The following is a 15,155-nucleotide window of genomic DNA, read 5'->3' on the forward strand; positions in this document are numbered from 1 at the left end:
AAGCGGGGCGGGAGGCGGGGCTCGCCGCCGCGGAGGGGCGCGCCCCCTGGCGGGGGGAGGCCGCGCTGAGGGAGGGGAGGGGAGGCCGGGCTGGGCCGGACCCGCCGGGGCCGCGGTCCGCAAGGGGCCCCGGGTGTGTCCCCGGGCGTTCCGGGGCACAGCGGGTTGTGCCTGAGCCAGCAGGGCGCCTGCGGCCTAGAAACCAGTGGGGGTTACATACCAGCAATGTACCCCAGTGATATCCCCAGCAGGTCGAGGGAGGTGACCCTGCCCCTCTACTCAGCCCTGGTGAGGCCACGTCGGGATCCCAGTTCTGGGCTCCTCAGTACAAGGACACATGAAGCTCCTGGAGCAGGTCCAGCAGAGGGCAACAAGGTTGACTGAGCATCTCTCTTACGAGGACAGGCTGAAGAAGCTGAGCCAGTTCAGCCTTGAGATTAAATGACTGAGATTGGACCGTATTAATGTGTATTAATATCTAAAGGATGGGTGCGAAGGAGATGGAGCCAGGTCCCTCTTGGTGGAGCCAAGCAATAGGATGAGAAAGGCAACGGGCAGAAACGAATGCACAGGAAGTGATGCACAACTGAATATGTAGAAGAACTTCTTTACTGTGTGGGTGACCGAGCACTGGAACAGATTGCCCACAGAGGTATGAAAAACGCTAATCACTTGTTTTTAAATTTTTAAAAGTTTAATAGTAATAAAATGGTTATAAAAATATTGATACAATTAGAGTAATAATAATTTGGACAAATTGAATTAGGACAATATGAGACAACAGAGACAAAGAGTTACAGACATCCGGGTACCTTTTTCTGGGCAGCACAAGCCCGAAAAAGGACAGCCATTAACAAAGGATTAATTCTTAAAAACAATAGCCTGTTGCATATTCATACACTTCATACATGATGCATAAATTTTATTCAAATACAGGATTCTGTCTGGTCATCGTCAGTTTCTTCCTCTGAATCCTAACAGCACCTTCGAGGCGGGAAGAAGTTCATTTCTTCTGATAAGAGAGCAATAAATTCTTTTTGTCTGAAAGATTTAGGTGTCTTGTGGCTGCTATCTCACTGCGAGTCCTTTCTTTAAAAAAAGTATCCTACATAGTTTCTATTTTAACATTTTTCATAACTTAAAACTATATTTAACACACTACTTAAGAGAATTAATACAGCATTACTTTCTAACACAACACATATAATATTCATTTTAATATTTGCGAAAAGCTAATCATAAAATATGCATTTTTCACAAAGGATATTGTGGAAGTCTCCCTCACTGGGGATATCCAGGAACCATCTGGATGCAATCTTGTGCCATGTGCTCCAGGGCATCCCATGCCTGAGCAGGGAGGTTGGATCCAATGACCCAGCATGGTCACTTCCAACCTGACCTACTCTATGATTCTTTGAACTGCTGTGAGCACTGTGGCATCCCTCAAGGCTGAGCTCCATGCCTATGACAGCAGGACTGCACTGCTGTGTGACTGCCACTACATGTCTCCAATCACAGGATGCTTTCCAGGGTGTTCCTGTATCCATTGTAATATATGTCTCTGCAATGGCAATACATGTTGTTACTCAGTAATTACTCAAAAATATAAAGCAGATCCTTACTTGTGCAACAGTTAAAACTTGGCAGCAACTTCCAAGCTTTGGGATCTCTCGAGGTTTGGAGACATTTGTTGAGCAGAGCTCTTGCTTTCTCTGCCAGTGCAAATAAAAAGGGTGGTTAAGTCTTGGAATGGACTGCCAGGGAGGTGGTGGAGTCAACATTCCTGGTGGTATTCAAGAAACTACTGGTTGTGGCACTTGGTGCCATGGTCTAGTTGACAAGGTGGTGATCAGTCAAAGGCTGAACTAGAGGATCTCAAAGGTCTTTTCAGCCCTCAATGATTCTGTGATTCTGTACAACCTCATGCATTGTTCTGGGACTCATGGTTGGAGCATGACCAGTATACGGGAGACTGGAAGCTCTTCCCTTCCTTCCAGCAGAGGAAGAGACCATAGCCACAATGCAATGAAACCTGTTGGTCTCACAGTGGTCCTGACCAGCAGGGTTGCAAACAAAGGAGTCAGTGGAACACACATGAATTAAACTACTGCACACCCAGCATGGCTTTGGGCCTGTGTTGTGCTGCACAGACTCCTTCCCCCCTAGAAGAGCCTCAGTCTCATTGTAAAGGAGGAAGCTGCTGGCAGCTCCCCCTCCATACCAGCAATTACACCACCTGTGAGGCCTTTCCCTTATCTACAAATGCAGCAAGGAGTTCTCATGTGAACATCCTTTCTGTTTGACAGCAGAAATGATGAATGGATTTTCTTTCGTGCAAGAAAATCCTACAACAGCTCAAACAGCCAAAATAAGTAACCCTTTCTGCAGACAGGGTCTGCATGGTGGAGTATACTTGCACTGGAAGCCCATTCAAGGCTTCACCACTTAAGGCTCCTAGTATCAAAAGGGATGTAAGATTATCTGTACTATTGTGTCCTCCTTTATTTTTCTATCTCAAATAAGAGATGGTACTGGGATGGTAGTGGTCCAGCATGTCCTGGTGCAAAACAGCTCTTCTCTGCATTTCCCTCAGCACAGTAGCCACTGCTGCTTTCAGGCAAGCTGTAAATCGGGCTTCAGAGAAGCAGAAGCTTCTCCAGGATGGCAGTGTCACTGCAATGCCTTGTCAGGGTGATGTAGCAAGTGTATTGCTGTGTAAAACACCTGAGTGTATTCATGTTTTTTGTCTTGCTATGTCTTGGTAGTTGCAGCACCAAGAAATGGACATCATTCCACTTTAATATGCTCCACAACTGGCATCTCTTAATCTAGTGTAATATAGCTTCAGCTTCCTCTCATCCTCTTCATATCCACCTGTCTTCATCTTTGGAATTGTACATTAATTTTAAAATGCTGACAGCAATAAACAAAGCAGTTTTCACTTTGCGGAAGGGAAAAAGAAAAAAACCTATCCTGAGAAATATCCCTTCACAGCTGTCACTTTAAACAGGATGATCCTGGCCAAGGTCATGAAGAAGATACAGTCCCTCTGAGGAACATGTAGAGCAAGAAGCAGAACCACTTCTGTGAGTGTTAAGGACTAAGCATGTGAAACCTGGACTGGTGGTACCTTGCTATAAGATGCTTTGCCTTCCAAGGACATTTTGTCCTCAGCACTGCCTGGGATGGTTGCTACCAAGTTTCACTCTGTCTAATTCCTGTCCATATGTACAGGTGCCTGCAGTGTGCCCAAGCATGACAGATCTCCACAAAGGCCCCTTTTGAGGCTGACTTCAGGTTCCCCAGTTTTTGACCTTGGCAGAAATACCTGGTGGAAGACAGCAGTCCTGCCCCACCACCTCCCTGCCTGTGGCTTCCTGAACCTCCAGGCTGCATGGTGCATTTTTGTTTTGACTTGCAGGAAAAGATTCAGGAGTTGTTAGGGTGAGTGGGGCAGGGGGCAAAGGGTTAATAGGGACAAAGAGAGGGTGACCTACTGTACACTCACCTTGACTGTGTACTGACCTGGGAAGCACCAGCAGTGTGGAAGCACTGAACTTCAGATCTGATGAATCTGACTCTGCTCCAGGATCTGAACTTAGAGGAGAAATCTCTTTTCAGTGGCCTTGGACAGCCACAAGCGTCACCCAGAGCAGCTGGAAATGGGAGCAGGAATCTGCTGGATCTCAGCATTTGATCTTGGACAGAAGACATTTGCTCCAACTCTCCCTTGTCCATGCTGTTGCTGTCAGTATCTGCCCTGGACCAGCCTGTAGGAAAATCTTCACTTATGTTCTTTTTACCTATGTTAAAGTTTGTATCACAGAGATGCAGCTCAGGATGTCACTTGCATGAAGCTTTAAAATTTTTGTATTGTCTGTGCCAAAACTCTAATTTCTGTGTGGAAGCAGGTGTGAAAAAGTCTATTTCTCTAACTGCAAATAGTCATCAAAGATTTCTTCATATTTACATTGCAACTGCTCCAACTGGAGGTCAGCCCTGCTTGCTCATATCTGGCAAGCTTTGCTCTCACCCATTCCAGTTTGCATGGTTTTTTGTGCCAGTGTGTTAAAAAATAAATTTGTTTTTATGAAAGCAAATAAACCCCAAAATATCTAGACTACATTTTAAATAATTTAGGAAAATATAACCAGTGTATTTTGGTGCCAGAGCACAGAAATGGTGTTAGAGCAAAAGAAGTGGTGAAGAATGAATGGAAAGAGCCTGGGATGTTGGAATCTTAGTGCTTTTTAAGATCCCAGAGAGGAAAGTTGATCTATTCAGCAATCAATGCTATGAAATTTCAGAAGGCAATAATTAGTTTCTTAGAAAGACATGAAACTGAAACAGTTCCACAGTCAGAAATGTAATGAGTTTTTTCCCTTAAGACATAAAGGATCATTTGAAAAAATGCAATCTAGAAGAGCTGCAGTCTTACAAAAATCTTACTTTTGCTGGGAAAAGGTGGCCTAAGTGTCACTAAACAATATGGATTTTAAATGCTTTGTTTTTTCTAGAAAATCTATTTTCTTAAATGCAAAGATCTATCTAGTTTGGGGTCTGATAATATTAATTAATACATTCTTTTAGACATAAGAAAGAAGTTTTTTACAATGAGGGTGGTAAAACAATGGAACAGGTTGTGCAGGGATGTAGTGGCAGCCCGATCCCTGTAAACATTCAAGATCAGGTTGGATGAGGCTTTGAGGAACCTGGTCTAGTTGAAGATGTCTCTGCTCATTGCAGGGGGGTTGGGCTAAATGATTTTTAAAGGTCCTTTCCAATCCAAACTGTTCTGATTCTATGAAACTTCATATCATTTTGAAGTCCTAGCCACTCATTACCTGCAGCATGTACTTACTATTCCAACTCAAATATATTAGGAACTCCAGAAATCATCTTTGAAACTTATTTGTAGGTAGTTATTGACCCCTTCAAAGTCAACATTGCTTTATTTGCCTTGAGCGGTTAAAAGAGAGTATTAAGAAATAGTAAATAAGGTTTAAGAAAGAATTGGGGCATGGGATTGTAGCACAGGGGAAGCAAATAAAGCCTGGCTGGTTAGGCATCAGGCACAACACTGTCTTCTGTGTGAAACTAGAACCCAAGAGTACATTCTGAAACATGAGACGTGGCTGAAAGAAAGGCAGAGATCTGCAACACTGAAGAAAGGACTGAAGATTGATGAAATCAATTTGAAAGTTTAGGATTATTTGGGTTTTAGACTGCAGCTTAAGCAGAATAGGAGGTTAAAAGATGAGGATTGCTTGAAAAAAAAAAAGCCCGATTTTCTGTTTGTTTTTAAAGAGAAGCAAGTTGAGCAGCATTCCAGTACACTACTACTTTAACAGTATTCTTGTAAAAAACAGCTGCTTTTTTTTTTTTTTTTTAGGTGATATGCCTGTATCTGGAAATGTCTTCTCATTTGCCCTTCAATAAGTTCCCATGATGTGCATGTTCGTGGAAAATGGCATCTTTCACCCTTCTTACAGTTTTTAATGCCAAACTGCAGCATAGTTTATGACAGTTTCTCAAAAATGTCTCCAGTTACCAAGGAAGAGATAACTGAAAGAATGCAAACAAATAACCTTGATTCACAGACCTCTGCTTCTTTTCAGCTTGTCTTGACAGGCACCCAGAGTATCCAGGCAGTTCTTTTAACCCTTATCATTGCAGAATACAGACCCACTCTTCTTGCAGTGAATTTCTCGCACCTTTAGGATGTAGAATAAAACATTAACACAAAATTTGTGCGACAAAGGTCGGCTGTATATCAACAGCAGAAGAAATAGTACTGGCAGTACTGATGTGTTACTAAACCCATCTACAGAGAAGGAGCTGCTTTGAGTGGATGCAGGGCCTACCTAACCCCTCCCACACAACCCCCCCATCCCATGACAGAAGAAAAGGTCTCAGATTCATGTTCCACTGAAATCAGATTATCCCATTTATAATTCAGGACAGTACCTGACACAGGGTCACTTGTTTAACCACAGTAGTTTTATTCTGAGTTGGTCACTCATGGTCCAGGGTTTGGTGAAAACGTGCTTCTATGAGTGGAACAGCTGCTCCAGACTATGTGTCAAATGCCATTATACAAAGCCTCAGGCGTTTGCATGAGGCAAGAGGAGTTTCTGTGGACAATATTGCCCCAATAAAATTTTTTTCACCCTAGTTTATAGTGCATTTTTATGAATTCTGAAGGAAAGTGTTATAAATTATCAAATCAAGAACCAAATTTATGAGAAAATTCAGCAATGATTTATTACATTGTCAGCGAAACAGAATTTTGATCGGAAAAAAAACCCACCACAGCCAAGGGCAGCATCGACCCCAGGATTGGCGCTGAGTGAACACACGGATCTGACACCCGAATGTCAGAGTCTCCCCCTGTTCACCCCGGCTGCTTTGCGCAGCAAGTTCTTATACAGTTTATTCTGCCTGAGGCAGAGATGACCGAATGTTCCTTTGTGTCCCTTCACATGCAGAACCGGGGCCACACATGTGTAGGGTTAGACAAAAGTCCAGTCCAGGTGTCCAGATGTTGTCAGAGCACTCCGGAGAAGTCGGCATTTACATGGAACAGGGTGGCGCCCGACCCGTAGTGGATGCAATCTTCGAGGTGTAAAATCACTCTTGAGTGGCCCTGGCATTCCTGGGAAGTCAGCTCAGGAAGGTTCCATTCTTACGTTAAAAGACCCGATATTATCTTAACTAGTTGAATAAGACTCTGCTCCCGGCTGGGGTGGTCAAAAGACATAGCTTGGATCTTACAATATTTTATACATTAATAGCATGAATTACCTCTACCATGTACTACAAAAGCATGTTCTGGAAGCTCATGATGAGAAAATAACTTTGAAGTATTTGCATCCTCTCATCATACCCTGTGTATGCAGTCCTGTCAGGTAAGGAGTTATAATTTAGTCCACTTGAGATGGCCTTGGAGCACTCAGATAAACAGCATGATTTGTGTCAGATCCTATAGGACATGCCTGATAGAATTTGGAATAATTCTTTTTTGTCAGTAACCATAATATCACTTCTCTATCTAGAATATGGGCATTTATTTCTATGGGCCTTAAAACACCCATAGTTGCATTTCCTATGATATCTTGGGTTTTAGCTTTCTGTTTTTTTCTTTTTTTGATTTTGTGGGTCTAGGTTTCATATAAGGGGATAGTAAGGTGTGGGTTTTCATATACAGGGATAGTAAGCTCTCTTCACAGAGTAGGTAGACACAACAATTCCTTCTCTAGCCATGGACCCAAGGACAACCAATCTGGATTTCAGGCCCAAGAGTATAAACAACATGGACAGAAGAGAGAAAAAACCAAGAAGGATGGGACTTCATGGGCTGGGGCTGTAATTGGACAATTAGCTCCAATATGCTAATGGACCAAAACTTATAAAAAATGTGAGATCTTGTGACCAAGACCTCTTTTGCTTCCATCTTGGAGCCATCTGGGCAGAGCCAAAGCCGTGGCTCTGCTACTGCCAGGGTGTGGCCTTTGAAGGTCCTTCAATAAATATCTTTTGATTCCCCTTAACTCTGTTCCAGCCTTTTAAGGCAGCACCTAGAGAAAAAGAAATACTGTGCTGTACAAGCCGAAGTTTTGTTACACTCCAAATCTTACTGGAAAAAATGGTGAGCACTAAATGCATGGAGTTCCTTAAGGCACTATATGTATGGGAACTTGCTCTCCATTTGTTCTCAGCTGTTCAAATTTCTATTCTTTCTTTTATATATGAACTGGTTTAACAAGATTCTCTTCCTGTAATGACCACTGTGTTTTGTTCTCACAGCCTGGGACCACTGGTACCATCCCATTTTTGGTTCTTTTACCTTCAATTTTGTTCTAGGATAATAGATAACACAGTCAACAGAAAATAACTTCCTGTTGTCCCAATCAGCTAAAGGGAGCCTAAACCCAGCCTGACCACTGGGTGGTTGCCATTACTGTAAAATCAACCAGAATCAGCTTGGGCTAACATAACGCAGACCCCGCCCTGTCAAGCTGATGCAAATCCTTCAGGCTTTCATTTGTAGTAGCAGAAATGGCCTTTACTTGACTGCAGATGAAGCCCTGATTCTTAGAGAGGAAGAGAGGACATTGCTGTAGGCAAGGCAGCTTGTATTTGTATTTGCAACTGTACCAGAACATTACTTGTTATCTCTTTGTCTGGCATGAAAAACTGTCACAAGCAGAATGCTTATGCAAATTAATCGAGTCACTATGAAGGCAGCATTTTCCATCGTCCTAAAATGGTATAAAAATGGAATTTTTGACACCAAATTTATGCCAACTTTTCTTTTCCACCCATTACAGCATTGTTCCACAGTGTTTAAATTTTTCCAAGCTACTATTCATGATGATGGTAGTTTTTTTGATTTCCTACTTATATTTTCCTTTGAAACAAAACTTCCTTTGAAAAAAATCTTCTGGACCAATCAGGAAGCATGAAACAAAAGGACTGTTTTATTCCTTTGTTTTTGTAACTTACTTCCTGTGTGACTGTGTATTCTTCAGCATGTAAGAGTTACTTTTATGAAGTATTTTGTGAGGTCCTGATGGTATAATACTTCTGCATAACGTATGTATTCTGCTACTGGTTTTTTTCTCAGGGATTTTGTATATTCTGAAAGATCAGGTTTTTTGGCATGGTGACAGAGGAAGCTTAATATGGATTTAAAAGTACTATACTAACTATATAGAATTATATCTTACTGGAAAAAAATTAGAGAAAAAAAATTAAATTATATACAGGTGTCTTCATCTTGAGACATAAGAAAGAAATTTTTTACAGTCAGAACAATCAATCAGTGGAAAAACCTCCTCAAGCTTGCAGAGGACTCCCTCCCTCACTGGTCCAAGGTGCAACTGGACACAGTGCTAGATAATGTCATCAAGGCTCCCTTTCCCACCAAAAATTGGACCAGGTGAACTTTGGAGGCCCGTTCCAACCTGAGCTCTTCTATGGTTCTGTGTTTATTGTATGACTGGACTGCAGGAAAAAAAATTCGTTTTCTAATATTTTCATTGCCAGTAAATAGTGGCAGTGTTTTAACCTAATTTTTATTGTGATTTAAGTCCCACTTTAATTTTGCTCTTTATCTTCAATACATTACAAGAATGGACAAAATACATGTGCCAAAGTTTCAATACCTTGGGCTTTCCCATAATAGGTGGACTAGCTCTTGAGGGACATTTGAGTCTTGGACTAAGAAATCTCTAAAGACTTCCATTTTACTGAACTTCTGAGGTAAAATAAATGAAAAAGAAAAAAAAAGAAACAAAAAAGCTTTATTCCCAGAAAGAAGTGCAGTGGGGGATAAGCCATACTTTTTCACAGCCAGTCAGTGATCTACATGCTTTAAAATGTACAAGTCACATTTTAGGACACAGGTGAGTCAGATACTGGGCAAGGTCTGGAAAAATTTTACCACCGCTCTTCTCAGGGTATTTAATGTCTTTTCAATGGACATCAAGAGTAGCAAAAGCACCACGAACTTCAGTCAGCTCTGCTAAATTTTCACTTTTGTGTTTCTCTTGTATGGAGACACCATACTCCAATAGCAAGAAAGCATAAAGCAAATAGCTACAAACCCAAATAGAGGGAAATCCTATACTGCAATACGGGCTATATTCCATAACTGTAAGAACACCATGACCTCCAGATTCACATAAAATTTGTGTCATATTCTACAGAAGTTTCTAGGGATTTTAGATAATATTATCTGCAGTATGTAATTCAGAATTGGTTGCCTGCTTGTGCTCTAATGAAAAATATAATGAAACTGTTATAAATAATAAATGATAAAGCCAAATCAATAATCAATAAAAAAAAGTTTTTTTTTTTTGCGACCAAGATTCAGTCTCCTATAGCCACAATCAAAGGGCCAGCCTCGAGCCCAGGTTTGGTGCTGGCTGAACACAGATCCAAACTCTACTGCTTCAAATCCCCTCTGTTCACCAATGCTGTCTCTGCCAGGCTGGTTTTATACCTTTTTTTTCACCTGGGGCAGAGTTTCTCCTATTCTTCTCATCGCTTCACATATTCATGTAATTTCTTTTTCTCTGTGCTGGGCTGGACAAAACTGTTTCTGGGAAGTGGTGAATGCTGATTGTCACAGATGTGCCTTTTTTCAGACAAGGATCTTTCTTTGACAAGCCAGTTTTTTTGGCACTTCCTATGGGATTGACAGTTGGGTGTAGTGCTTGGTAAAAAGTACATAATTCAGGAAGAGTAAATCCTGTCAGCATCTCCAGAATAAGACAAAAGTCTAGATACAGACCAAATAAGCAGTCCTACAGCTGGAGGAAACATCCTCACAGATGCTCAGATGTACAGGAATGGCCATGTCAGCCATGCTGTACCCCTGGGGTGGAGGGGATCACATTGGCTCCATTGGAAGGTCCTGGAGGATGAGTGGCAGGTGGTGTCCTTTTTAGAAGTCTCTGTCATTGGTTGGTTTTGAGATCACAAAAGGGGACAAGTGAAATTCGTAAAACCTGTTTGCACTTCTGAACCCATGGCGGTGCCCACTGTAGTCACAAAAAACAAATACCTCCTGCTTAAAACTTGGCACGAACTCATTACAAAAACAAACACAGAAAATCCTGCCAATCTTTCCTGGTGTGCTGCCAGAATGCTAGTGCTGAGGTCTGGATTGAAATATATTTGAATTAGTTGTGCTAGTAAACTTGCACAGATTCTTGTTTCCTGATACATAAACATCTCCTGACCTTTGGGAATCTCTTCCTAGGAGCAATCATCTTCCTTTGTGTCACCAAGACTGTCACCTCTGTTTCTCATGAAGTAAAGCTCAATGCCACTCTCTCTTGCTAAAATCCTATCCAGTCCTTGGTGTTGTAGATGGCACATTCTTTACTGGTTAAAATTTGGTCGTCATGCTCCAGAACACACGAAACCCTCTGCTACTTTTATTTTCACAATTGGCTTCATACAGTCTTAGTGATCTCAGGGAGGTGGCATTCACATATTACACCATTGTGAGAGACTGAACTGAACTGAAGTGATAATGACACAAAACATTCCTCCACTTGTGGAGAAGCCAGGGTGCTTTGCTGAAATGGAGGAGGTGAGCTTTTGGGTGTGTAATGGCTGATCTCTGATCTGAAAAGACAGAGGGTGAATGATGGGCTATGAGTTAAGAGACAATCCTGGGAGAGTGGATGATGCCTCTTGTCATGCTATATTGTCCTCCCTTGCACAAACCACTGGGTTGTAGGGCTCCTTCGCCTCCTTAGATTTTCCTGGAGATTTTTCCCCACCATTACTTTGGGACTTCCACCCCTGCCCAATGGCTCTGGTCTGCAACCACCAATTCAAAGAAGACTGTGCAGCAGCCAAGTCTTGTCCCTGGGCCCACAGGTGCTGAGCTCTTTACTCTCTTGTCCTTTCTCTATTTCTTTCTTTTCCCTTGTGTATGGCCATAGGTGATGTTGTTGCACATTCATATTGCAATGTTTCCATGTTGTTATATAACTGTAGATAATAACAACCAAAATTGCTACATACCTGTTTTTAATTTGCAACCAAATTGTACTATAATAAACCCTACACATGTATATTTACAAATTCCAACTACTTAGTATTTTCACTCCAATCCACTCCAAGGGATCTATTAACAAGAATTTGGGTTACCCTTGCCTTCTGCAGCAGGTTGTAACAACCACACATAGGTGGTTGTAAAAACCACACATAGGTGTCTGTACTCCATTAGAGCATACAGGGATGGAAGCAACAAGGACATGAGTCTGAAGTTACTGACCCAAAATTACCTAAACAAGAACTGGAGAAAATTTATGCATCTAATTCAAAACAAAAGAGTGCAAACCCACATACCTTTGTTTTATTATTATTTCCGGTTTCTTCCAGGATGACTCATCTGTGACCACAAGCCTCATGTTTTTGTTTGTTCTGCTGCTGCCAGCTGTTGGTTGCCTGTTCTCCAGATTCCTTCAGGCACCACTACTAGGGAGACTTGCTTGGTAAAGTACATAATTCACGAAGAGTAAATCCTGTCAGCCCAGCCCTCAACAAAGAGCCTCAAGAAGTGCCTTCCTTAAACTTTCACCATCCCCTCTCATCTCCACTTTCTCTTTCTTCTTTTGCCTCCACTCCTCCTTGCTCAGCTCTTTTGCCTTCAAAACAAATAGGTTGAGGTGACAGGGGTACAGAAGGAGCACATTTCTTTGCCCTGGTCAGACTTACTGCTCTCCTTGCCCATTCTTCATCCCTTGCTTGGCTCTGTAAGATTACTTGAACTGCTCCCACAGGAGTGACTACACTTTCTATAGCAGTCATGAACTGGCTGGGTTATTCCAAATTGTTTAGCAGCCACAAATAAAAATGGCAAAGAAAGGTAACTATTTATGTGATACTAAGTGACTTTTATGCTTCTGCAGTTTTAATGCTACTATCAATAGCTGAGTTAAAGCCTAGCTAAGAGACATTGCTAGAGCAGTCTTGCCATGCACAACAGATTATACTGCTTTCCTAACAGTGCTTGCTGTCACAGGACTCCAGTCCCCACTCAGGACATACTGTGCCACGACTGTCTTAAGTGTGTAAAGAATCACACTGGAGAATGGCTGTGTTGGTAGCAGACCCAAGAGGAAAAAAAAGCTTTGTCTTGGAAAGAGCACCAGAGATTGTGTGTGCACCACTGACAACTGTAAAATCATACAGACTTCATGGGGGATAAGTAGTCCTTCAGGTGGTTTATGAGTGTACTGGCCTACATGATGCTGGGACAGACATGGTTAAGCAGTCAGGCTTTAAAGAAAAGGAGCAACAGAAAAGGATAATATGCAAGAAGCATTAGACAGGAGAGATGTAAAGGGATTTTTCAGCATTCGGGCAACTAGCAGCAGATTAACAAATTAGGCGTATATTTGCCTTTGGTTGCACTGTCCTTTAATTATTATGTGCTTAATTAAAAGTTCTTTTAAAGCTGGTATTATGCTGAAGCACCTGGTTTCTCTGAAACCTGTTTCTTGACTCAGAAATAAAGCAGGGCAAACAGAAGTCTGTCACCAGTATCAGTACATCAGTTGGAGATAGGCTTTTAAAGTCAACTAAACATCCTGAAATAATCATGCTGATAGAAGCTGCAGCTTTCCACAAAACCACACCTATACCACAAACTTTCGCCCTCATAGTTGTAATAGCTGAAGTTATTGTTTATGGCCAGCATATTTTTGTTGCCTAGCTGTCTTGTGTGGGGCAGTTATACCAGGAAATACATGTTTTACTGTGTATGGTATCAGGAAGCAGCAGGGGCCAGTTCCTTCCCAAGGGTTGGGGAAATGTGGAGATCCCTGGGAGACAGGACAAGCAGAGGCTTTCCTAGCCAGGGTCCATTCTGCCCCATGGGGATGGGGATGGGCATGGGCTGAGGCCAGGCTGGGATGTGTGCTTGCTGGCATGGATCAGAAATAGGCTTGGTGAGGGGAACTAGGGTCAGATTCAGCCCTGTGATTGCCAGGCCCATGTGTTACCTAATCTCCAAAAGCAAGAATAAGAATAAGACTCCTTAGCACCAATTTTCCTGTGTTAAAGAGAGTATCATTTATTTAAGTGCCTGGAAGACATGGGGGATCACTCCTTTTAACATACCCCCTGATTGTTACAAATGAGTTGCTGATATACAGTCACTACATGCATAGCAGTTTTTACATAAAAAACTCTATTACCATAAAAAAACATATTACCATATGTTTTTTACATAAAAAACCCTATTACTTATTACCATAAAAACCCTCCCCATGTCCCCCAGTTTCCCAAAGTTAGTCCTTGTTTTGGCTGTAGCTGTATTCCTCAGCCAGATGTCCCCTCTTTATCTTCTAAGGTCCTTGCACAGGGGATAATTTCTGCATGCCTTCTCTGCTAAAGGCCTGCAGATACAGTGTCTTCTCTGCTAAAAGTTCACAGTCACAGTGTCTTTCAGCTCACAGTTACAATAGAAATTAAATTAACCTTTTTGGAGCCACAGGGGCTGAAGGGTGCCCCAGGTGAGCTTGGTCAGGGCTCTTGAGGATGGTGGGTGTCCCCAGGCACCATCGGCGCTGATGTACGGTGTAGTTTGTCCTCAGGGGAGAGGGAGTGATGTTTGTTCCCCATTTCCAGTTGTGCTGGTGTCAGGCACATGTTGCCACTGCAATAGATGCACTGCCTTCAGGGCTGAGTCTGCCTAGCAGCAGGTGCAGGTCTGGGATAAGATGCAGCAATGTCTAACACAGACTGTACTCTCAGAAGACAGGAGATGCTGACTGCACAGGAGAGCGAGAGCTGTTGGTGGAGTAGCTCTCTCAAGCTCAACATGACCCAAGGCCTGTGACATGCACTGCAATTCTCTTTCCTGGACACGTTATGAAGGCTCTTCTTCCCCTCAAAGTGAGGTTTTCCCATCATTGGAAAAGAAGCAGAGATAAAAAGAAGGATTGCTAGCACTATGCCAAGACCCATCCTTCCATGTACCTGCATCATGATCTCTGATGTACAGGTACATGTGTTGAGTGACAAGGAATGTGAGGGATCTATCTACCATGCAAAAGAAATGTTTTCCCTTGGAAATGTACCCACACAGACACTTCTATTCTATAGTCACAATGGAAAGGATTTAGGAGCTATGTATAAATGGCTTTATACATACTTTTCTGCTGCCTGACTGGGCTTTATGACCACCTCCTCCTAGTGCTCTTTGTCCTTTATGAGCACCCCTTATCAACCAGCACACATAACTCCTTACTGCTTACAAACAGTACTGCCTCCCCGAGTGGGTCCACCCTTTCCAGTTTCTGCTGCTTCTCCACTCATACAGATCAGGAAATGCAATAATTTGCAGACTCAGTAATTCACTGGCAATTCATGTGACATGCTGCAGTCAGAAGGAAACGCCCTGCTGCACACCAGAGAGAGGCTTGCAAGCTGCCAAGTTTCATTTTCACAGCTGAGTTATTAAAAAAAAACCACCTAGTTTTGTTTTCTGTCTCATGACTGTTTTGACAAACACACCCATAGCATGCCAACAGATATAGCATGCCAACAGATGTAGCAAAGATTGTTGTGCCAGTGACAGGTCAGAGTCCCTTCTGAGTCAAAAAGCAGTGAGTTCCACTTTCTGC

At 42.4% G+C, this 15,155-nt stretch overlaps 1 long non-coding RNA gene across 1 annotated transcript; it reads left to right on the top strand.

Annotated features, from left to right (window-relative positions):
- The first annotated feature begins 81 nt into the window (after positions 1–81).
- Positions 82–1,047, top strand: LOC118701851 (uncharacterized). The gene is made up of 2 exons (XR_008508220.1): positions 82–652; positions 937–1,047. It is a non-coding gene; the product is annotated as an uncharacterized LOC118701851 (long non-coding RNA).
- The last annotated feature ends 14,108 nt before the right edge of the window (positions 1,048–15,155 follow it).

The sequence above is a fragment of the Molothrus ater genome, chromosome 1 (assembly GCF_012460135.2).
Source record: "Molothrus ater isolate BHLD 08-10-18 breed brown headed cowbird chromosome 1, BPBGC_Mater_1.1, whole genome shotgun sequence".
NCBI lineage: Eukaryota > Metazoa > Chordata > Aves > Passeriformes > Icteridae > Molothrus > Molothrus ater.